The sequence below is a fragment of the Schistocerca gregaria genome, chromosome X, assembly GCF_023897955.1.
Source record: "Schistocerca gregaria isolate iqSchGreg1 chromosome X, iqSchGreg1.2, whole genome shotgun sequence".
Taxonomy (NCBI): domain Eukaryota; kingdom Metazoa; phylum Arthropoda; class Insecta; order Orthoptera; family Acrididae; genus Schistocerca; species Schistocerca gregaria.
In genome coordinates this window covers 624,827,218-624,850,684 of record NC_064931.1, presented here as the reverse complement: position 1 = coordinate 624,850,684, position 23,467 = coordinate 624,827,218, and the positions used below count along the sequence as shown (strand labels likewise).

The window sequence follows — 23,467 nt, the reverse complement described above, 5'->3', positions numbered from 1 at the left end:
ATAATGAAAAACCTTTCTTCAACACAAAAATGTGAAATTTGTACGAGAAACTCGCTGCCATCTGACGATGGGCGCAGGCCCGAAACTGATTATTGTACAATATTGACTTGCGGAGACATAATGTTGCATAGGTGTGGTGACCTCAAAATGTTTGAACATGGAACACACACTCGTCACTATATACTTTAGTCCTTCCCCGTGTGCATCTTTCAGAGGTGCGTTCAGCTCTGATTTCCTTCATATGGATGACAATGCGCGACCGCCTGTAACCATGCAGGCGGAGGAGCTCTTGGAACGAGAGCATATTCGGCGAATGGTATGTCCTTCCCGTTCCCCCGACATCTGTTCCATCGACTTCGTGTGGGATGCGTTGGAGAGGTGTATTACAGCACATCCACATGCACCGAAGACCATCAACCGTACTTGTGGAGGAACGGAACGCTCTCCTACGAGAACTCCCTACCAATTTATGGTGGGCATATCAGCACGACGCAAAGCATACATTGCTCTCCGTGGTGATCGCACACCCTACGAAAGAATCATGTCCCGCTTTTTTTAATGTCCGGGGAACCATCATCAATTAAGATGATTTCGTCTTAATTATTGACTTTGAATAGAAGTGTCATTTCTGTTCGTCTCATTGCGTATTTTTTCAGTTACCTTTTCTACTATACTGTGCAGTATGTATGCTGCAAGTTTCATCTAACTGTGTTGCTTTCTAAGTGACACATCATGCGAAAGTTACTTTCGACCTTACAGTTCGTGCACCAGTGTAATACTGAATTAGTCTTTGATATAGGGATGCCTTGTACTGTATTATAAATCTCTTCCACTGGGATTTTAGGTTCTCAAGCTACAAACTTTTTCACCTTCGTTATATTTCTTGGCTCTGTAAGAAACGCACCCCAGCGTCCCAAATTGCTTTAGTTCAGGGTCATAAAAACTTTCATGCTCTTTCTTATCTTATGCCTACCCTCTAAGGTATTGGGATAGCGTCTTTGTCTCGTAAAGAAGATTTCTTGAGTTTCAACCTCGTCTTGTGCATGGTTATGTCTCTTAAATATGTAGTGTGGTTACTACCAGTGTGTGATCACACTGAGGCAGAAATGATTGAGTACATATAATTCAGTACTTAGAAAGAATATGTACCCGATTTTCCTTGTTCGCCATCTTATACTGTCAATAAAAGCATAACATGTTAAACAATGAAATTAACTTTTTTCTGTGTACGTTCACATTGTCTTCCATATGCCACAGATCTTCCTAAATATTATTGTTCTATCACTTTTACGTTAAAGACTACAAATTTTGAAGTTGCATCTGTAATAAAGTTAACTCATTTTGTCTATTTTACTCACTACTTTAGGAGTAACATTACGGGTCAGATAGGAATAGCTCTAGACAGTATCCCTCCCCGACGTTATAGAAATATTCCTCTGCCTTCACTTCAGCAAACATGGTGAAATGTGCAACAACGTTAAAATATATTTTTACTGTCGAATCTTTTGCAGCCAACTCGTTGAACAGCTGCGATTACTTAAAACCGACTCTCAGTACAATTTTTATCTCTTGTAGATTTGGCGTTAATCGAAATTCAAAAACAACTCAGTGGTAACTATTTTCTACAAGTGCCTCCTGGAATGACAAACTAGAGGTTTGCACGAAGAAGCTGCCCCACTGCACCCGTAAACTATTCATTGTGATTCTGCTCAAAATTTTGGGTGTGTCGTGCTAAGCCATGACGCATAGAACACTGTCTTAAAGACCTTGACAGACGACTGATTGCATTGCAACACCAACCCACGCTGTAGTAATTACGTAACTGATTATGTAATTACTGCTCTGTATTCGGATGTTGGGGTGGAGGGCAAACACAATTCCAGACCACAAGGAACTCTAAGTTGCACGACAAAATAGGACCTCTGGGTTTCAAAGACAGGGTAAACGTGAAAGGACAGATAGTACTATCGTGGAGAACATCTCTATGTCCTCGAATATAAGCTACTCAACTTAGCGTCTTTTCAGCAAATGTAATGGTGACTACAAGATAAATATTGATCTATTAATTTTAATAACCGTACCCTGTTATTTGCAGATGGACATCGTGAGGACAATAATATCTCTTTATGACGTTATAAAAATGTTCCTCCACTTTCACTTCAGCGAACGCGGTCAACTGCCACAGTCTGAAAATCTCCAGATTTCTCAACAAAACATGTATGGACATTCGTTATTCTTTCTGTGCCTGCCTCATGCTGCTACAATATGCAACTGTTCTGAAGGAAGGTGAATTACTTGAAGAACGGCTAATAGTCTCATTGCATCCTATCATGCAACTACAGGACATCACAGACAAGTATGGTACTATCATCAGACCGACAGCATCATCTGGTCTGCGCAGTTTCATAGTTTATAGCGATCAGTATCCTGACAGTATATTGATACAGGTCGGTGTAAACTGTGTGATTGTGTAGACTAAAACATCGCTTTCTACGCCGAGAAATAATATAATACTGGAGTATAGCAGGTTGGATAACTGCATCGTGTCAACACCCAGGTAGAAATAATGTTTAAATAAAACTGTAGGGACTAATTTCCTTGATAAATTATAGTACTGTCTTTTTCTGAGCCGTCCGCTGTGGCCGAGCGGTTTTAGGCACTTCAGTCCGGAACCGCGCTGCTGCTACGGTCGCAGGTTCGAATCCTGCCTCGGGCATGGATGTGTGTGATGTCCTTAGGTTAGTTAGGTTTAATTAGTTCTAAGTCTAGGGGACTGATGACCTCAGATGTTAAGTCCATAGTGCTTAGAGCCATTTTTTTTCTTTTTCTTACATGAACTAGTTCGTGGTGCAGATTGGCTTTGGAACGAACACAGTCAAATATCACAACATATTCATCACCTAGTAAAGTCAAAAAGAAGCTTTGATGGTATTCGCATTTAATCAAAGTGTCTCATACTAACGAAATGTCGGCCTCCATAGCTGAGTGGTCAGCGTCGCAGAATGCCATGCGAGGGGCCAGGGTTAGATTTCCCAGCCGGGTCGGAGATTTTCTCCACTCGGGTACTGGGTGTTATGTTTTCCTCATCATCACTTCATTATGACGACACGCAAGTCACCGCAGAGGCGTTAATAAAAAGGACTTGCACCAGGCCATCGGTCTACCTGAGAGAAGGCCCTAGCCACACCCAGATAGCCTTAAGTACTAACTAAATAAGCGTTGGGAGCAGGTACGGGAATACTGCGTTTCCGTCTTGAGCAAGGTGGAAGACGTTTTTCGTTTCCTTTCTCCAATCTGTTGCAAAGAATCAAGTGGGTATCAACTGTGTATCTGTGTCGTGTGGATGGCTGTGATGAGTACATATAACAGTGTTTTGTTGTGTTTGTGTTGTTTTGAACGAGGAGGAGGAAGAGGGTGGAACCTATTTCCGAAACATTTAAATCTATATGATTACTCTGAAATTCACTCTTAAGTGTTTGGCAGGAGGTCCGTACAACCCCTTTCAGACTTTTTCTCTACCGTTCCACCTTCGAATATCCCTTGTGAAAAATGAGCACCTAAATCTTTCCGTACGAGCTCTATTTCTCCTATGTCATCACGATGGCCATTTCTCCCTTCGCTAGTCGGAGTCCATAAAATACAGCGTCAGTATATTTAAACTTTCGCTACTTCAGAGGGTCCCCATGAAGAGCTTGTGATCGTAGGACAATAAAACCTTGTGAAAACTTTTGTAAGGACAGGCGTAAGAGAGGTAATAAACCACTGAAAGAAACATATTTTAATTCGCACATGAGAGAGCAGCATTTAGTATTTGCGTACCATGTTTACGTTCCAGGTTACAAACTTTGCTCAGTGTGTCGACCATCTACATTCACGACAGCCTGGAACGGCACAAGAGATTGCTCTACTGTCGCCCGAAACAACGATAGACAACGGAACGTTCGGTTGTCGTACACAGTTCGTGCACAGTTTGAAGATCGCACAGTGAATCCAGTATTCTCACTCATGGCAAAAATAACTTCTTCAACAATTTGTGGCGCAATTGGCTGTCGGCCTCACTGAGGAGTGTTTCCCAGATCGCCAGTTAACTTCAGAATCATGTTCTACAATCCTGGAGCGGAAAGACGACCAATCCGTATTCCTTTACTGCTTCGATAATCGCGACGACCGGAAGCACCATTGCTTTTGTTTGGATGTAACAGCTTTACCAGTAAAGCCCTGATCACCTTTCCCAGATCAATATTGACTGTCTGCAGCTGTAAATCACGCTGATGCTTGTATTTCAATCCATTGTCTCCATGCCAGTATAATGTCAACTAACACTGGCACTAACACTGCTAACAACGCAAATCCTGCAGCGCCCAGTTTGAAAATCATTCCTATAAACTTGGGTACCCACACAGTAAATAATTTTCCGTCTACACTGGCTCAAGCAAAAAAAGTTTGATTATAACTACCCTTTATTTTTGCATTCGAGAAGAAAGATGATGATTGAAGTTTCGTGAAAAGATCTCACCACAATGAAACAAGCCTCATTTTAATGACTGCTAACTTTCTAGCTAATCATATCTGAGGCTCTTTCTTCCATATTTCGTTATAATATTAAACGAGCTGAAGCCATTGAAGTTTTTCGATCTCCCACGTCAGTCCTATCTGGTACGAATCCCTTACCGTGCAGCAATACTAGAGAAGAGGACGGACAAGTGTAGTGTAGGAAATCTCTTCAGTAGACTTTTTGCACCTTCTAAGTGTATGGCCCATGATACTCAGTCTTCGGTTATCATTCCCCACAATATTTTCTAAGCAATGTTTGTAGTTTAAATTGTTCGTAACTGCGACCTCTAGGTATTTAGTTGAACCGATAACCTTAAAATATGTGTAGTTTATTGTCTGACCGAAATGTAACGGCTTTCTTTTTAGCACTTATGTGGAGGACCTCACATTTTTTGTTGTACACGGTGAATTGCCACTTTTCGCATCACACATAGCCTACTCCTCCCTAACAGATCACTGGTGTTGTCGATGTTAGCGTCCCCATCCTACGGGATGATCACTACCAACGGTGTTACAAACCACACGTCCATTAGAGACTGTGGAATGATTAAGAATTGATTCCAGGATATTGTCACATCGTTTGGTGATCAGGAACCGGACGCTTCCACCACTCTTCCCCTTGCAGATCAAATACCGGTTGTGAATTTTTTTTCCACCGCCATGTTTCGAATTGGCTATCTCAGAATTGAGCTCCACCGCACAGTCCTGCGTTTGCGACGTCGGCTACGACAGTGGGTAGGATCACAAATCTGAGGAAATTGTTATCGCAGCAGACAATATTTATATATCACCGGTCTTTTTGTATTTCTGCATTGGGAGGTGTCCTTCGCCAGATAAACTGATCGTTCTACGAAGCAGCCATTCATCAGACAATGCTAAATGAAGGATTACTTCAGGCTTATCCACTTATTACGGTCTTCAGTCATACACATCCACATAGTTTCTGCATATTTTTAAATGCGATGTACCACATGTCCATTAGGTCGTGATATTGTCTTTCCTCACTCTTACATTCCAGCAAATAACTTCCTACGGGTATTTGTTATCAGTTTTCCTGTTTACATGTTCCACTCATTCTGATTTCTTTCCGGATAACACTCATAATTACATATTCCACACCATCCTGTTACCCGATCCTTTTTTTCCGTTTCTCTCAGCTATTCTAGATATCTGTTTCTCCATTGGCTTCTGAGCAAACCGCAGTTTTTGAATTATTTTCGCATTGTAAGTCTACGTCATACCGTATAAATGAAAACTGGTGACTCATTCTCATTAGAAACATTCTGCGTCAGACAAATCGTAAAGCTAGTTTTGAAACGACTGTTTAGTTTCCCTAAAGAATTAAGTTACTTTTAATTTTCTGTTCTTCCACTCTCTGTTGAAGTTTACCAGCATTAGAGGCAAGCAGCACAACGTCAACAAGGAAAAAGGTGATTCAGATACGTTCCATTTACACATATTCGTCCTTCGTATGTCAAAACTTTCTCTATGACTGCTGAGAATAGTTTTGGTGACACGCAACCTACTTGAGTGGGGGCCTGACCCAAGCCTGGATTCCTTTCTATCATAATGAGGTCTACAGGACGTTGTAGCATCGATGTACCTGTTTTTCAGTATACTAAGCAGATTTTCTTATAATACAGATTCTGTTGCACTTGAATCAAAAATTTTGACAGAATCGATGATTCTCATTTTAAATGGTAATTCATACTTGTTTCTCCCTTCTATAACTCTATTCACAACTTGCGAAATGGACTGTTACGTTATATCCACATATAATGTCAGTTTGCTCCTTCGTTTGATTAAAACTAAATTTTTCCCAAACGTTTGGTGATAATTTATGTTAATATCGTGTACAATGCGAAGAGAAGACGAATACTCAGTAGTATTTTACGTCTTCTCAGTCTCCCTTCTCGCGAGGTATATCCATAAAGGGACTGTTCCAGGTACCGAAATGCTGTTCCTCCTCAAACATTCTGTAAACCACTTTGCTGTTTTATTTTTCAATAGGAATGTTCTTACTACTATTATCTGCGGACATCACGACACTGGATCTAGGCGGTGTAAGGCGCTACAGTCGTGGACTGTGCGGCTGGTCCCGGCGGAGGTTTGAGTCCTCCCTCGGGCGTGTGTGTGTGTGTGTGTTTGTCCTTAGGACAATTTAGGTTAAGTAGTGTGTAAGCTTAGGGACTGATGACTTTTGCAGTTAAGTCGCATAAGATTTCACACACATTTGAACATTTTTTTGAACTGGATCTAGGACAGTGGAAAGGAAGGAAATTAGTGTCCAATGAAAACAACATCATTAGAGACGGATAGGAAATGAATGGGGAGGAATCGGTCGTGTCTATTTTAAAGGAACCATCCCAGCGACATTCACCTCAATTGATTTAGGGAAACGACAGAAAACCTGAATCTGGATTTCACGTTGGGTGTTGAACCCATTTCTCTCGGATATGAGTCCAGAACTTCGCTGGGTCTCCGTGCAATATTGTCTCTGATGTTTTGGGAGTTCTGACGTATGCACTGGCTTTCTGCACTATCTTGGTTTGTATAAAAAATAAAAAAGTGTTTCATACTTAATTTAAAATTTTCATAACAACATCACACAAAAGAATGCAAATCCACATGTTGCAGACGCCATGTGTATGAGGATCTGGTAGTATATCCAGACAGTTTCCACAATATTATTATACTAAATTGTGAGCGATAATACTCTGCCTGAGGAAAAGGGCGTAGCACCCAGGAGACATGGTCGGACGTTGAGTGTAACGTCGTACACGTACACATCCTCAGTGGATATGTAAATGATAGAGGAAACGAGCTCCTCGCCAGGCTGTGGAGGTATAAGGGATGTCTACTGACCGCCGTGTCCTCCTTTGCCTTGCAGCGTCATGTATGTGCGTTTTGGAGTGGTATGTGGACAGCACACAGCTCTTCCTGCCGTTTTGCAGACTTTCCTTACCGTGGAACCGCTACTACTTGCTTACATACCTCCTCATTTGGCATCACGACTCTGATTACACCCCGTACCAGTCCTCCCATCAAGGAAAAGTCTTGGCAGTATTGGGAATCGAACCCGCGTCCTCCGCATGGCAGCCATCTTCATTGGCCACTCAGATACGGAGGCAGATTATGTAAACGATTAGGTCAATGAGAAACTGCTCCAGCTACTGTTGGTAACTTCACAGATTCACAGTTTAAGCCTTTATATCAGGCCATTTTCAAGTGGTTTTTTGCTGCAAAGAAGCGCCGTACAAATGATAAATATTGAAGTCAAGTGTATATAAAATGTTGAGTGTGTATTTTCACACTGTTTCTGTGCTGTTGTGTTATCTAGTCACTCCAAGCTCAACCTCAAAGTATTTGAGCTTAGGAATTGCCTGACAAAAGAAAGTGAAGTATGCAGAGGGAGGAGGAGGCAACGAAATGAAACTTCACCGGTTGATAAGATGTGTGAAGCTATTTCAGTGATTGCTGTTGTGTACTACTTCGTACACAATGGTAAGGAGAGGTGCGCTACAGAGTGATGTAGCAGCTGTCGTCGTAGGAAAGCTGGACAGGAGCAGAAATGATTAGCGAAGAAGTAAATATAGTAAACAGAAGCCTTAATTAACTTGTAGCTTTCTCAAAGCGTATGAATACTCTTTAAAAATGAACCTGTAGCAATAAAGTCCAGCTAATACAATGGAAACAAGAGCATCGTAGGGTGAGGCTCTCTTAACTAATGCACAAGTGACAGTGGCTGGGCTGCATCTTGGTGGCGGCTCCATTGCGACTGGGCTTTTTGACTAAGGATGGGGCCCCTCCACGCCCACACCAACGTGGTGACCAAACCGAAAGTTCTACTGTCACCTCCGTATAACATGTTAGTTTTTGGTCAGGAGTCAAAGGATGTGGGCTGTGATGTTTTCCATGCGTCTGGGTAAGATTACTCATTAACATGGTCCATCAGGAGATACAAAGTGGACGAAAGCGATCGAAGGGTAGCGGTTGTAAGGGCAGAGGAAAAAAAGTGCCAAGGCAAGCGCCAAGGGAAAAAAACCTCTGCGACAGTGCGAGGTATCGTGCATCGTTACCTCTGTCGTTGCGGAAGCTCGTTGTGGGGATTGTTGCAGTTGCTACGTCCCTGTAACAGTTCAATGTCGTCATACATTAGTGGCCGATCGGTCATAGATCAGCTCACAGTGTAGGGTGTGTGTGTGGCTGGGTTGCATGCTGTGTACAGTACGGTTTCCCTGCGGTTGCCTGTTTTTCGGCGTGTCGAGCATCTGGGGTTACCAGTAGTAGCTGTGTTGCAGGGGCTCGCCAGTATTGTCGTGTTAGCGTGCTATGGACCATAGATGTTTAGTTCCTTGCCAATAGTGTCTTTGGCCTATTGTGTTTCCAAGTATGGTTGTGGTCGTAGTTACCCAGAGAAAGGATAAACGGGTTGCGCGAGTGTCTCGTGTTATTGTACAGTCATGTGGAGAGCTTTTTGAATACCTGCAAGATGATATCTAGCCGATATTCCCGGTGAAGGTCCGCGGTGCGTGTGTAGCGCGGAGCGTTGCTTATGATTCTGAGTACTTTGTTGCCGGCCGGGGTGGCCGAGCGGTAGTAGGCGCTACAGTCTGGAACCGCGCGACAGCTACGGTCGCAGGTTCGAATCCTGCTTCGTTTGTGTTGTATCCGTGTGTTATGGATTCAACCACGCGGAGGAGTTGTTGTGTTGTTGAGTGGTGATTCCTGAAACCGAATTGCTCCGGTGTCAGGGTGTTGTTTGTGATACAGTGCCTGGTGAGTCGTTTCAGTATTATCTTCTCATCGATCTTGCTGAGCGCGCTCAGCAGACTGATGGGTCGTTAATTTTGTGGGAGCGAGTGGTCTTTCCCCGGCTTCCTGAACATCAGGACCATGGCCGTCGTCCAAAAGGCGGGGAAGTGTTGGTGTTTAAGTATGGCATTGGTGATGTGTGTGAGGTAGTCTACTGCTTTGTCCGTGAAGCCGGCGGTTCTAGGTGCTACAGTCTGGAACCGCGCGACCGCTACGGTCGTAGGTTCGAATCCTGCCTCGGGCATGGATGTGTGTGCTGTCCTTAGGTTAGTTAGGTTCAAGTAGTTCTAAGTTCTAGGGGACTGATGACCTCAGTAGTTAAGCCCCCTAGTGCTTAGAGCCATATCAATCATTTCATTTGTCCGTGAACACCTGGAGGATACGGTTTTGAATGCCATCGTGACTAGGGGGCATTCCTAGCGGTGGTATACATGATGGCCCATTTGACTTCAGCTGTGCTAGCTTGTCGCTACTTGCGCCAGGATGCTTGTGACCTGGTTGGTCGCAAGTGTGAACGCTGGGTCTGAGGGATCCAGGTTCGGTGTGCATGACGCTGCGGCTTTTTCTTCCGCAGAATATGCCGGTCCGTCAGGCCTTTGTAGCGTGGGTGTGTACAGTGTCTCATGGTGAAGTGTCGGGCCATCTGCCACACGCCAGGTCGCGTGGTGTCCAGCCCTTCGAGTTTCTGGTTCCACTGTTGTGTTTAAATGTTTGTATTTTGTCCTGGATTATTCCCTAGAGCCTGTTCATGTGCTGTTTGAAGTGCTGGCGCCTGGTACGCTGCCTATATCTCCTGAGGCGGTTCCTCATTGAGATAAGGCCCAGGATCACCTAGGGCAGGGCAGCACTGTGTTGTTGTGGTCTGCGGATCGGTATGGTGTCGGCAATTGCGTCTTGGACGGCGCTGGTAAGGATTTCAACTATCTCATCAATCTGAGCTGCATCGTTAATCGCGTGGGTGGGTGGGATACGACTTTCAAGCGTTTCCTTGAACAGCGTCCAATTCGTGCGCCTGTAGTCTAACATCCTGCGTTGATCCATGTGCTGCAGTGTTTCTTGAATGTACAGTATAACGGGTTGGTGATCTGAGGACAGATCGTTTTCAACGGCAACGTCGAGTGTCGTAGTTATGCCCTTGATGAGAGCCATGTCTAACACGTCTGGACTGTGTCCCCTCCAGTAGGGAATGTGAGTCGGTTCGGTCAGCGCTGGGCCGTGCCTCGCTGCGGAAAGGGTGTGGGGCTGTCTCCGACTATCTCATATTGCGGCGGCAGAGAGAGAGCTCACGGCATGGAGACACTGGAGATATGGCTCAATGGGTGTGCTCCATCGGGTCCGCCAGGTCCTGCATTACCGCTATCGACCTCTGACAGAAACTTTCGTTGCCGTTACCAACTGTGGGACACAAGTGGTGTATTATCGATCTATGATAGCACAGTTACAATTCGAGTCAAAGTTACAAAGAACTTGGCGATATGAGCCCACTTGTCACTATAATGTTGCACCCCTTCTAGCCTAGATGAATGCACTGATATACACTACTGGCCATTAAAATTGCTACACCAAAAAGAAATGCAGATGATAAATGGATATTCATTGGACAAATATATTATATTACAACTGACATGTGTGATTTTCGCGCAATTTGGGTGCATAGATCCTAAGAAATCAGTACCCAGAACAACCACCTCTGACCTTAATAACGGCCCTGATATGTCTGGGAATTGAGTCAAACAGAGCATCGATGCCGTGTACACGTACAGTGGCCCATGCAGCTTCAACACGATACCACAGTTCATCAAGAGTAGTGACTGGCGTATTGGGACGAGCTAGTTGCTCGGCCACCATTCACCAGGCGTTTTCAATTGGTGAGAGATCTGGAGAATGTGTTGGCCAGAGCAGCAGTCTAACATTTTCTGTATCCAGAAAGGCCTGTACAGGACCTGCAACATGCGGTAGTGCATTGTCGTGCTGGAATGTAGGGTTTCACAGGGATCGAATGAAGGGTAGAGCCACGGGTCGTAACACATCTGAAATGTAACGTCCACTGTTCAAAGTGCTGTCAGTGCAAACAAGAGGTGACCGACACGTGTAACCAATGGCACCCCATAACCATCACGCCGGGTGATACGCCAGTATGGTGATGACGAATACACGCTTGCAATGTGCGTTCAACGCGATGTCGCCAAACACGGATGAGAAAATCATGATGCTGTAAACAGAACCTGGATTCATCCGAAAAAATGATGTTTTGCCATTCGTGCACCCAGGTTCGTCGTTGAGTACTCCATCGCAGGCGCTCCTGTCTGTGATGCAGCGTCAAGGGTATCCGCAGCCAGGGTCTCCGAGCTGACAGTCCATGCTGCAGCAAACGTCGTTGAACTGTTCGTGCAGATGGTTGTTGTCTTGCAAATGTCCCCATCTGTTGACTCAGGGATCGAGACATGGCTGCTGATCCGTTACAGCCATGCTGATAAGATGCCTGTCATCTCGACTGCTAGTGATACGAGGTCGTTGGAATCTAGCACGCCGTTCCGTATTACCCTCCTGAACCCACTATTCCATATTCTGCTAACAGTCATCGGATCTCGACCAAGGCGAGAAGCAATGTCGCGGTCCGATAAACGGCAATCGCGATAGGCGTTGTGGGAGTCGCCACCGGCGCCAACCTTGTGTGAATGCTCTGAAAAGCTATTCGTTTGCATATGACACCATCTTCTTCCTATCGGTTAAATTTCACGTCTGTAGCACGTCATCTTCGTCGTGTAGCAATTTTAATGGCCAGTAGTATAGTTTGGAAAGGAGACATAAAACCATTGTATCCTCTCCTAAGACAAGCTGGTCCACAATTTTAGTATCTGTTCCTTGTTACTTGAGCGCAGCGGTCTTCTGAGCTGGTGCCATTGGAACTCTCCCAATCATTACCAATTGAGAGATCAAGTTATATCCAATGGTATCCCACAACATGACGCCAGGAGTACACCGCTGTGCCTCTACAGAATATTGGAAGAATAAGACCCCCTTCAGATCGCCACCATACGCCCTGTTGTTGGTCAATCCAATGTTGTGCAGAACCGCAATTCATCGCTAAACACAGTGTGATGATGCCATTCATGAGCAGTCAATACTTCCCAGTCACGGCACCACTCCAAACACACCCATTTGTCTACATAGCCTACACATGGGATGGTAACTCCGTAGTCGGGCTGCTGCTAGTCTCCGACCATAGTGCAGGATGACACAGAATACTGTAGTGAGTTCGTGACCCGCTCTCGATTGGCACGCCCTGATGTGAAGGGATTATGATGCGCTTGGTGCTGCGGTCGTCCCTTGTTGTGAATGGACGTGGTAGACTGTAGCCTTGACGACGAATATGCCTACCAACACCTTCCTATGTAGTCCAGCATCAGACCACTGTCACATCGATGTGCCCCACAGATGCGCACATTCCACAATTCGACCAGCCTGCTGAACGGAGACCAACAAAGAGGTCTATTTCAAACTCTGTCAGACGCAAGTAACGCTGTCTTGCATCTCAGCGAACTTCACAGTGATCACTCAATGTCCGACGCTGTTCTCGCCCCTTATATCCCCTACCAGGAGTGGTAACAACACTAAACACGAGCAACACTAACGTTTTGTGGTTGTCATTCTACCTGTCACTCTTAATATTTTACACAACCACCAGTGGTGTGTACATGTACGAAGAAGTTACACTGATGCCCGACCATGTTTTCTTGGTGTTTCACTTTTTTATCTAACTGTGTAAGTTATTTGGAGAGAGTAACTGATGGAGGAGGCACATGTACTGTTTATCCTCATTTTCCATACTGCTGTAAAGTTTCGTGTTTTAATTGGCCGATTCCTTATCATGCAGTTTATTTGCTACTCCATAAAGATACCTTGATATAAGTAAACGTTGCAGTGTGACTTGGGCATCCCGTCGGATAGACCGTTCGCCGGGTGCAAGTCTTTCGATTTGACGCCACTTCGGCGACTTGCGCGTCGATGGGGATGAAATGATGATAATTAGGACAACACAACACCCTGTTCCTGAGCGGAGAAAATCTCCGACCCAGCCGGGAATCAAACCCGGGCCCTTAGGATTGACATTATGTCGCGCTGGCCACTCAGCTACCGGCGATGGACAAGGAAATGCTGTTATTGTCATATTTGGTGTCAACAGATTTTCTTAAGTGGAAACTAACTACGTAAATAAATTATAGGCACATCACTTCGCTCTCAAGAACACTGTTAGGGCGAATCACGTTGTTAAAAAATGCTTTTTATAATTAAAAAACGAATTTTCAGTGCGCTTCAATATGAAACTGAACAACAAATTTCTGTTCTATATTGTATTTCATCACTGACACCAGAATGAACTCAGTGAATATAGGTACGCAATTATGACTATTTATTGCCACCGGTTTTAGTGCATCAGTCACCACCGCATAGCCGGCCGGGGTGGCCGAGCGCTATAGTCTGGAGTCGCGCGACCGCTGCGGTCGCAGGTTCGAATCCTGCCTCGGGCATGGATGTGTGTGTTGTCGTTAGGTTAGTTAAGTTTAAGTAGTTCTAAGTTCTTGGGGACTAATTACCTCAGAGGTAAGTCCCATAGTGCTGAGAGCCATTTCAACCACTTGAACCACCGCATAAGGAAAAAAAGAAACGTATTGTATCCTGTATAATAGGAAATGGAAACAGGCTTTCTATTTATTCTTTTTCCGATTAATTAACTATTGCCATTTCACGATGTAATCGCAAGAAGCGACTTGCTTTCTAATAATGGCACCTGCATACATTGCTACCAGGAGTCATGAACAGAATCCAATTTCTGGGTGGCCTAACGTATTGTCAGTAAGGAGTCTAACGCAAATCAGTGACATTTCTGCTATATTTCTCATCCACAAAGCAAGATACTACAGAAGTAAAATCTGGACCAATTCAACGCTCTTCATTATCGTCGAAGCTTGAATATAAAATGTTCAGTATCATAATTCTTGTATCTTTATGTCAGTGTGTGTAACATTAAATTAAGCACATGTTTGTAGGGGTGTTCTTAGTTGCTAGAAAATTATTCACCTTTTGTTAGCTGTTATTGAAACGTTGTGTTTGTAAATTAACTTTTAATTTCTTATATTTGGAAAAAAATTGCAGTATGTGTGTTAAATGCCGTGGTGTGTTATGTATCAAAAGAAATAAATTACTGTATTTTTTTATTGTAAGAGGGTAGCAAAGTAAGTAGCATGAGCGCATGATGGCTTTAGTGCTGTTTACAGGCGGAGTACTATTTGAGAAAGCACGACAATAACCTTGCCCGAATAGCGTTGAAGTTGCCTACGCAAGATGTGGCTACCATATGCTTTATGTGAAAGCCACAGAATTGAAAAGGAGTTCAAGGGGCACCATCTCAGCATGCTCTTTTGTTTTTCCGTAATCACCTCATCATTAAAACAGACCACTGATAGCGAAAAGTGTTTTCGGTGGAGAAAAAAATTTACGTTTACGTTACCGTCTAAAAAAAAAAAGAAGAAAAGACTGAGTATTAATAAAAGAGCAAAGGACCACACAAAACTTGTGCTTAATCACAAAATACAAAGGCCTATTTCTATAGCCGGCCGCGGTGGTCTCGCGGTTCTAGGCTCGCAGTCCGGAACCGTGCGTCTGCTACGGTCGCAGGTTCGAATCCTGCCTCGGGCATGGATGTGTGTGATGTCCTTAGGTTAGTTAGGTTTAAATAGTTCTAAGTTCTAGGGGACTAACGACCACAGCAGTTGAGTCCCATAGTGCTCAGAGCCATTTGAACCTATTTCTATAAGAATAAAAAATACGTTTACTACGCATTGTTTCCTACCCTCCCAAAAATGTAGCCATTCAGTGAACTTTGTTTAGAATCTTTACACTTGGTGGAAGAGGTTTTAATTTTGTTGATAGTTGCCGGCCGGAGTGGCCGAGCGGTTCTAGGCGCTTCAGTCTGGAACCGCGCGACCGCTACGGTCGCAGGTTCGAATCCTGCCTCGCGCATGGATGTGTGTCATGTCCTTAGACTAGTTAGGTTTAAGTGGTTCTAAGTTCTAGGGTACTGATGACCTCAGATGTTAAGTCCCATAGTGCTCAGAGCCATTTGAACCATGTTTTGTTGATAGTTAATGTACACACAATACATCTAATTTTTATATTACGGATGTTCTTAATTACAGCGTCCAGTGACAATCGTAGCCTAAGAATTAATATGACAAAATGTAATGAAACAAAAGTTAGTTAGTGACGTGTTCCATAGATCTTTTTAACGATTTTTTAAATCTGTGTGTTGAAGAACTAGTCAGTTTATAGGACTTATATGCATGATTAGTTTTAACATAACTGTAACATTAATGAACATACCAGTTTTCAGTCTTACTCTTGCAACTACAGTTTAAACTAATGATTTTTTTAAAGGCTACTAGTTTTTAAACATAAATTTGTTTATGGAATAAAAGGAGTTTCGAAAAGAAATGATTTTATTGTTGTGTTAAAACTTGCTCTGTTACCTGAACGACAGTTTTTGTTGTTTGGCAATTGATCAGAAATTTTTACTGCTGCATACTGAACTCCTTTGTGACTCACCAATAGCTTTAATATTGTGCAATAAAGATCATTTTTCTTATTGATTTGTAGTTATGGGCATCATTATTCTTCTGAAATTGTGATGGATTATTTATGGCGAATTTTATTAGTGAATATATATACTGGGAAAGTGCAGTTAAAATGTCTAATTCGTTGAAGAGGTACAAGATGACTCAAGTGAACACCTCATATTATCCTTACTGTTCCCTTTTGTACGATCAATTCTTTTTTCTAAGTGATGAGTTATCGCAGTAAAGTTTTCCGTAAGATAATATAGAGTGGAGATTGGAAAAATATGTTAGGAGGCTGATTCATTTGTTTCAAAAACTAGCAATTATTTAAAGAGAAATAGCAGTTGAACATAATTGTTTGAACAGCTCAGTAATAACCTTCTTGCAGTTCGAGTTTTCATCAAGTTTAAGTATTCTGCCCTGTTTGCTGACTCCCATTGATGTGCTGTATCAATTGTTGGTACGATTATATTTGTTGTACGGAACTGATCTAGAGCGAATTATTCTAAAAAGTTACGCATAATGTGCGCGTCACAAATGATAGAAGTGCGCTCGAGACCACGCTCTCATCAGTTTTCATTCGCAAATGAGGTAGTTTCGAAACGTATGCGTTATCGGTGATTCAAAATTAAGTTCTATTATTCATGAATAAAGTATTTGTTTTGTTTAAGTTATGTGTTTTTCCTGTTCACCGACTAATGCGTAGTAGTGACTGGATAGGTATTTGTCAACACGATCAGGCAACCCTGGCGGAGAGAACCGTTTCCCTGTGCGAGACGCAAAATGAGTGCATCTTTGGGAGCTTGTACGTGTATTTAAACGTGTGCGTTCTCAAGCAAAACCAGTTTTTTTTAAAGAAACGTTAATTCCAAATCTGACGTCGAAACCGAGTGCGGTGGAGTAGTGTTCGGACTCGAGACTGACATTCGGAAGTAGTGGGGTTCAAATTCCCGTCCAGCCATCTAGATATATTTCTCTCTCTTTCCCTAAATAGCTTGAGGAAAAGTCGGAATTTCGTCCCCTTTCCTCCCAAATCCACAGTTAACCAACCGTTATTTTTTCTTTTTCTTATGAGTTACTCTACACATGGTGTTTTCTGTCCCGTCGTATAATCTATTATCGAGTCACAGATGGATACATAAGGAACAGATAATACACTGAAACACCACTTCATCATTTATTCTCAAAGCAGATTCTCTCTCAACAGAGTTTTGGCTGCACTTACAGTAGTAGGGATATCATCTGAATCGTGTACAATCGGTGATTGCATTTAGGAGACTGACTGATATCAGCAACAAATGAAATTACAGTTTTATGCTTTCATTTTATTTTGTGCAAGTTTCTTATAGCGATTGTGTTTTGCTGCGCCATGCTACTAATTATGTGGATTAAAGTTTGTTTCTTGTTGATCATTTTCAGGCCGTCAGCTACTAACGAGAGAGTTGCAGATAACAGGCTACAGATGCAGTCTTTGCATTTCAGCAAAACACGTGTGACTGCTGCTTGAAACACTTCAGAGGAGCAGACATCGAAGGCCGTCAACAGAAAGTTACTACGGAAGCCTATATCCCAAACGACGACGGCCCCCCACGTCTTGCAGGTAAGATGCAGAAAAACAGAAGTATTTCTACGAATTAAAAGCAATGCACGGCGACTAGGAAATAAGTGTCCACGCCGACATTGATATCATCATTGAGCTTGACTGTAAATGAATCGATAATTATTAGCTCTGTTTATTTGTCTGTTTTAGTTTTCGAAGCAATACTGAAATCACCTCAGCACCTGTTTACAGATACCTCAACATTCACTTTCGCTCTCATTTTAAATGGCTACTAATGTAACGAAAATGATTGTCCCAGTCGAAGATGTGAAGAGTATGACGCGAGACTATTGCGGATACATGTTGTGTGTAGCGCAATTGTAGACACGATAAGCGAGCAGTCTGTTGCAGTCGCGTCTGTAGTGAATATGGCACTACGTCATGATTTAGCCGACATTGAACGTGGGATGATAATCGATGCAATGCGCATAGGACATAGTATATCTAAGATTACACAGAAACTCACATTTCCCGACATCAACAATTTGTAAAGAATAGATCTTTAGTAACGCACAGACAATGTTTTCAAACACAGGACCACTAAAAATATTTAGCGAGCTGAAGTCACGTCCCGTCTGCAGAACTATACAAGGCGAAAAAAGGGCTACTCCTCATCAAATCATCACCAGTTTCAATGTATGGAAATGGCGTACTTTATAAATCGAAAAAACCTAGTATCCTGTAAAGACAATATCAGTAAGTCCAGATTTGGAATCTGTAAGCTCATACAAATACCTAGGTGTAACACTAAGGACATTAAATGTAACGAATACATATTCTCTGTCGTAGGTATAGCAGGTAACAGACTTCGGTTTATTGGTTGAATATTAAGGAAATCCAATGAGTGGACCAACAGACTGCTTACAAATCCCACGTGAGACCTGTCTTAGAATATTTCTCATGTGTTGATGATGATGATGTTTGGTTTGTAGGGCTCTCAACTGCGCAGCCATCAACGCCCGTACAGAGTCCCAATTTTGACACAATCCAATTGTTTTCACAATCCAATCTAGTCACTGTCACGAATGATGATGAAATGATGGCGGCAACACAAATATCCAATCCCCGGGCAGAGAAAATCTCCAGTCCTGCTGGGAATCGAACCCGGGACTCCGCGATCCAGAGGCAGTAAGGCTAGCCATAAGAACACAAGCTACGTAAATTTCTCAAGTGCGTGTGACCCGTACAAGATGGAGCTAGCAGGGGAGTTTGAACGTATAAAGAAGAGGGCGGCACGAATGATCACAGATCTGTTGACACGCGGGAGAGTGTCACAGAGATGGTGAAGCAATTGAACTGGAAGTCTCTTGAAGATAGTTTCCGTCTAACTCGAGAAAGTGTACTAACCAGGTTCCAAAAACGGGCTTTAAATGATGACTCTAGGAATACACAATAATCTCGTATATATCGCTGCCATAGAGATTCTGAGGACAAGATTAGATTAATCACAACACGCGCAGCGGCAGTTAAATAATCATTCTTCCCGTGCTCCATAAGTGAATGGAACGTGAAACCCGTAATAACTGGGTTATCGGGACATACCCTCCATCAGGCACTTCATAGTCGTTCGCAGAGTGTATATGTAGATGTAGATATAGAAATCATTTCTACCAGGAACGTGAGGAGATACATGCACCGCAAAGAGTTCTTCAGACAATGACCGACTAGTGTCACAGGTCCTTCCCATGATTTATTACCACTCAGTGCGTATACGTAGACCTTGCAGTAGCAACAGCTGTACCAACAGCAACATACTGAACTGAAATGAAGCTATGAATCCTATTATTGACACCGTAGAGCTTTGGCTTTGTATCAGTCTCATGAACAGTGTCAGGGTGACGTACGGAAGTTCTCAAAATGTAGGAAGACCTTTAGAGGATCCACACTTAGTACAGTGATTAGCAGTTGACCCTAAAGGTAAAAACAATGTCACGTCTTCGCATAAATAGGGAGAAAGGCCCATTACTGTATGATTACACGATTAAGTAAATATCTATGGGGAACTTAAACTTACAACTTGCGACCAGATGCGGCTTCTTTTTTTTTCCTTTAGCGTTATCATCTGCAAGCGGTCTTTTCCCAGTGGTAACACCGGCTCCCGTCAGATCACAGAAGTGTAGAGCTGTCGGGATTGTCTAGCACTTGGATGGATGTTCGGACGGAGTCTAAGTTTGTTATTTCTTCCCCTCGCTCCCTGTGGGCTCGATATGGGCTGTCAGCGGTACAACACCCCACACTTCGGACAAAAGCTTTAACAATATAAACAAACACACCAAACAAGAATAACGATGCAAATTCTAGAACTTTTGAAAATCTATAAGAAGATGAATGTTTCCTCCTACTAAATTACATTGTTGTTCTTATTCATATTTTAACATTAAAATAAAAAAGACAAAGGTAAAGATAAAATAGATATTTAAAACACGTTGAAAAGGGTGGAGATGTTCATTAAAATGAAGCACCGCACCATTACCAAAAACTGAAAGATCTGTACTGGGTGGAATGGGGTGTTCTCTAAGGGTGGAATGTGTGGGTGAAAGATATAGGGGTCCACTGGTAGTAACTATGGAGATAAAATTGGGTGCTGGAGTGGACAGTGGAAAGATATTAAGTGAGGAGGAGTTTGACAGGTGGGCAGAGCTGCTCTATCAAGAGAATAGCAGATAGGGAGAGGGAGGGCAGAGTGTATGGGGAGAAATGGAGAGGGATGGGGGACGGGGGGGAGGGCGAGCCCTGATGAGGAGCAGTATAGGTGGGGACGAGTTATAGTTGGTAGGATAAATAAATATTGGGATTGATTTTTATTGTTAGGTAGAAAGAGTTTATGGAAGTAGAGTTGGGATACGTTAAGGAGTTTTTGTAGCAGTACATATGATTAGATGTGTTACTAAAGGCGTGGCAGCATACCGAGCTTCGTGATCAGAGGAGAAACGATGATGTTATTGGAATCTAGTTTTCAGATAACATAGGCTACACGAAGTGTTCGATGTGGGCGAGGAGGGATGGAAATATTATTGGGTGCTAGATGATCTACGTGGGGGAAGGTAAACGGATGCTGAAAACAATGTGGAATGCATGACATTCAAGGATTTAGAGAGACTGATTAAACGTAGTAGGAGCAGATGTTCATACGAAATTTGCATATGGTAGGGAAGGTCGAGGACGGGGGGGGGGGGGGGGGGGGATCGGAGCAAGATTTTGTAGGTGTAGACAATAGTGGAGGCGTTTAATTCTCAAGTTCGACCAGGTAGTAGTTTAAGTTTATTGTGGGCTTTCGGTTGGATGGTTACTATTTTAGGTTTGCATGTTAGTTGCCGGTTATTCAAAGGTATTTTAGCACATTATTTAACTGGACAGGACGGTTGCAAGTGGTGAAGTACAAATCACTGAGGGGGAAAACTGCAGTTGTTCGTCCATTAATTATTGCCTGGGTTTTGGAGGAGTTGATCTTGTGGAACCATTGGTTGAAATAGAGGTGGCTTTGGAGGGACAGTTGGAGCTTAAGGAGTGTAGGGTAGAGGGTGATAAAAGCAGTGTCATCAGTGTATTGAAGGAGGGCCTGGTGGGTGTGGTTTGAGCATATTGGCACTGTAGAAGAGATAAAGGAGAGGTGGGAGGGCGGAGCCTTGGGGCACACCACAGTGGGATGGAAGGTGTGGAAATTGTTATTGTTAATAGTAATTAAAGGCGTTGCTAACCGCGCAGTCGAACGCGCTGCTCCCCAGCACGAATCCGCCCGGCAGTTTACTGTCGGCCAGCCTGTGGATAGTTTTTAAGGAGGTTTTCCATCTGCCACGGCGAATGCGGGCTGGTTCCCCCTATTCCGCCTCAGTACACTATGTGGGCAACTGCCGCGCAAACACTGTCTCCACGTACGCCATCACTTCTGTCTCTATGCTGATCATTTTTGGAATACAACCTACGACCAGCTTAGAGACCGAAGTGATGACACTTTCTGCAAGACCTGACCATCATTTTCCAGGACAATGCTCAAGCACGTACAGTGCAAACTGTTACTGATTTGTTTGACTGATGGGGCTGCTAAGTGTTATACCACCTACTGCACTCCACTGACTTAAGCCCTCGTGAGTTCGACTCGATTTCTAAACTGAAGGAAATCCTTCACGGCATTCGCTTCAGAACTGCTACAAATTAGTCGGGCAACAGACCGCGCCACTCGAACTGTCAACACAACTGTCACTGCTCAGAGTATCTTACGACTTCCACATCGCTGGCAACGGTTTATACACACTGCTGATGACTACTTTGAAGATCAGTAAACTTTGAAACACGTATCTATTTTGTACGAGCCGTAAATAAATACACTCCTGGAAATTGAAATAAGAACACCGTGAATTCATTGTATCAGGAAGGGGGAACTTTATTGACACATTCATGGGGTCAGATACATCACATGATCACACTGACAGAACCACAGGCACATAGACACAGGCAACAGAGCATGCACAATGTCGGCACTAGTACTGTGTATATCCACCTTTCGCAGCAATGCAGGCTGCTATTCTCCCATGGAGACGATCGTAGAGATGCTGGATGTAGTCCTGTGGAACGGCTTGCCATGCCATTTCCACCTGGCGCCTCAGTTGGACCAGCGTTCGTGCTGGACGTGCAGACCGTGTGAGACGACGCTTCATCCAGTCCCAAACATGCTCAATGGGGGACAGATCCGGAGGTCTTGCTGGCCAGGGTAGTTGACTTACACCTTCTAGAGCACGTTGGGTGGCACGGGATACATGTGGACGTGCATTGTCCTGTTGGAACAGCAAGTTCCCTTGCCGGTCTAGGAATGGTAGAACGATGGGTTCGATGACGGTTTGGATGTACCGTGCACTACTCAGTGTCCCCTCGACGATCACCAGAGGTGTACGGCCAGTGTAGGAGATTGCTCCCCACACCATGATGCCGGGTGTGGGCCTTGTGTGCCTCGGTCGTATGCAGTCCTGATTGTGGCGCTCACCTGCACGGCGCCAAACACGCATACGACCGTCATTGGCACCAAGGCAGAAGCGACTCACATCGCTGAAGACGACACGTCTGCATTCGTCCCTCCATTCACACCTGTCGCGACACCACAGGAGGCGGGCTGCACGATGTTGGGGCGTGAGCGGAAGACAGCCTAACGGTGTGCGGGACCGTAGCCCAGCTTCATGGAGACGGTTGCGAATGGTCCTCGCCGATAGCCCAGGAGCAACAGTGTCCGTAATTTGCTGGGAAGTGGCGGTGCGGTCACCTACGGCACTGCGTAGGATCCTACGGTCTTGGCGTGCATCCGTGCGTCGCTGCGGTTCGGTCCCAGGTCGACGGGCACGTGCACCTTCCGCCGACCACTGGCGACAACATCGATGTACTGTGGAGACCTCACGCCCCACGTGTTGAGCAATTCGGCGGTACGTCCACCCGGCCTCCCGCATGCCCACTATACGCCCTCGCTCAAAGTCCGTCAAGTGCACATACGGTTCACGTCCACGCTGTCGCGGCATGCTACCAGTGTTAAAGACTGCGATGGAGCTCCGTATGCCACGGCAAACTGGCTGACACTGACGGCGGCGGTGCACAAATGCTGCGCAGCTAGCGCCATTCGACGGCCAACACCGCGGTTCCTGGTGTGTCCGTTGTGCCGTGCGTGTGATCATTGCTTGTACAGCCCTCTCGCAATGTCCGGAGCAAGTATGATGGGTCTGACACACCGGTGTCAATTTGTTCTTTTTCCATTTCCAGGAGTGTAGTTGCCACTATTAAAGCTCCAAACCTCGTACTTATGAGTTAACGCTGTATGTACGTAGAAACATATTTAACAATTTTTTGAATGAAACACTTAGCGCCTTTTTATTTTGTTAATTGTTGTGTTCAACACAGTCGT

At 44.0% G+C, this 23,467-nt stretch overlaps 1 protein-coding gene across 5 annotated transcripts in view; it reads left to right on the top strand.

The window, feature by feature from the left end:
- The window catches only part of LOC126297822 (glutamate receptor ionotropic, kainate 2), a 402,447-nt gene that overhangs the window by 195,703 nt on the left and 183,277 nt on the right, over positions 1 to 23,467 (top strand). For 3 of the 5 annotated variants that reach the window (XM_049989056.1, XM_049989058.1, XM_049989057.1), the window contains exon 1: positions 17,409 to 17,586. The gene's annotated coding sequence lies outside the window, so the exon portion shown is untranslated. Of the gene's footprint in view, positions 1 to 17,405; positions 17,587 to 23,467 lie in introns of those variants that run through there. The other 2 variants (XM_049989054.1, XM_049989055.1) reach the window with 1 other exon arrangement.